General features: G+C 42.8%; 1 long non-coding RNA gene across 1 annotated transcript in view; it reads left to right on the forward strand.

Annotated features, from left to right (window-relative positions):
• The window catches only part of LOC106528985 (uncharacterized), a 17,492-nt gene extending 16,524 nt beyond the window's left edge, over window positions 1-968 (forward strand). The window contains exon 3 of the long non-coding RNA XR_001311571.1: window positions 958-968. This is a non-coding gene — a long non-coding RNA (uncharacterized LOC106528985). The remainder of the gene's footprint in view (window positions 1-957) is intronic.
• Window positions 969-1,833: the final 865 nt, after the last annotated feature.

A 1,833-nucleotide genomic window follows, 5' to 3' on the forward strand; every position in this document is an offset into this window, starting at 1 on the left:
CCTCTAGTAATATATTTACTGAGAAAAATGGTGACGTGTTCAGTACTTGTTTTACCCGCTGTATATATTAAATTAAATTAAATTATGGCTCTTTTTATTAATGTCCATCATATTTGAAGCATGTTGCAGCAGGAGGGTGTAAAAGAGAGCTGATTCATTGCAGAAAAACACCTCATTCCACCCTCTGGTGTCACCCCCACCCCGCCGAACAAACATAAACCCYCCAAACTCCTTTCTTTTTTTTTCTGACTGAAGCCTGAAAATATTAAACGGCAAAAAATCCACAGGAGGATAAAAATAAAAAGAAGCGGAAGTTGAATAAAGTTCGATTGTAATGTAGAGACAGCGCAATCGGAAGTCAGCAATGAGATATCCGAAATTTATTACATTTATTATATTTGTATAACTATATTTCATAGTTACGGTGAAGTTTAGTAAGTTATTTTAGTGTCTTTGATTTAAAAAAAAAGGCGATGAACGTGGAGCTCCAGTCCAGCTGAGGACAGGTGGACCGAGTCGGATCGAGCCGCAGTTTGAGAGAGGAGCACAAAGGCAGAAATGGAGGGAAAACAGCCGGAGACAGAGTGAGGACTTTGATGAAGAAGTAGGTGATTCACTGTTTCAATTATAAGAGGCAAGAGAAGAGGATCGAGCACCGAGCGGACTCTACGGTCCTGTTACCGGTCTGCCAGGGCAGACGGTGCAACGCTAACTGGATGCTAACTACACCGAACAGCTGATGAAAGCATGTAAACAATGGGAGGTGTAGAACTTTTTATTCAGCGGGTGGATCCACAACCTCGGTACCAAACAGCTCCACGATGATTATCGTTTGTTTTTTGCCAGGGGGAGTGTTTTTTTCTGATATTGTTTTATATGTTAAGATAATGCTAGCAGTAGCGGCTAAYGTCAACAAACATTCAGCACCTAATGACACAGAACTAGGGCAGCCCAAAGTCCAGATGAGGTCCACATTAAACTACCAGTAACTTAATACTCTCTACTAAATAAACATGAGGCATTTTGATGATTTTCACCTCATGCCTCCCYGCGTACCTGGCAACGCTGATTGAACGCACCTGTGAGGAACTGGCTCATTRCTGCTGGCTTTATAAGGAAGACCTGAGGATCAACTCGTCGCTGAAGCATCATACCGCTTTGGGYAAYGAACTCARCCTGTGACTCTCTCTCGTGAACTTGGTTTATCTAACCTCCGTGTTTTTTCCGTGTATTTACCTGTCTGCAGAATTAAGKAAACCGTCTTGGAAACCTTTGGATCCCAATCACGTCTGCCTGCCAGCCGAGCCTCTCACCTGCCTATGCGCTGCCTCTTCGCCTCCTACTCACCTGTAAATAAGACACTCACTTGTAAATACTCACGTTTGGATTTTGGAYTCTGGACCTGCTCCTCTGMGCAAAACCCAAAGCCCTCACCTGTAAGCATAACGCTATTATCTATCGAAGAGTATTTCCTGGATTCACTTATCCGTTTACTTACCTCTGCAACTCCTCTGCTTCCAGGTCCCGCTCCCCCTACAGCTCCTGTGTAAATAAACAAATTACTTTTCTTATTCAAGCCTCTGTCTCCAGTGTTGTCTTTTGGTATTTGCTCACGTAGACCTTCTAGTGAAAGCCTGATAAAACGATCATTATAAGCATAACCTCTAAAACAAGTTAGCAGCTAACATACCTCTGAATTAAGTGATGGCTGCAGGCACCWGGGGCATTCTGCTCCTCCCGACCGCCGACGGTTTAAAATCCACTTTTTACGTTATCATTCTGAGAGCTTTCTACATTTTTCATCTTTGTGTATGATAATCAGTGTTATCATAT

The sequence above is a fragment of the Austrofundulus limnaeus genome, unplaced genomic scaffold, assembly GCF_001266775.1.
Source record: "Austrofundulus limnaeus strain Quisiro unplaced genomic scaffold, Austrofundulus_limnaeus-1.0 Scaffold416, whole genome shotgun sequence".
NCBI lineage: Eukaryota > Metazoa > Chordata > Actinopteri > Cyprinodontiformes > Rivulidae > Austrofundulus > Austrofundulus limnaeus.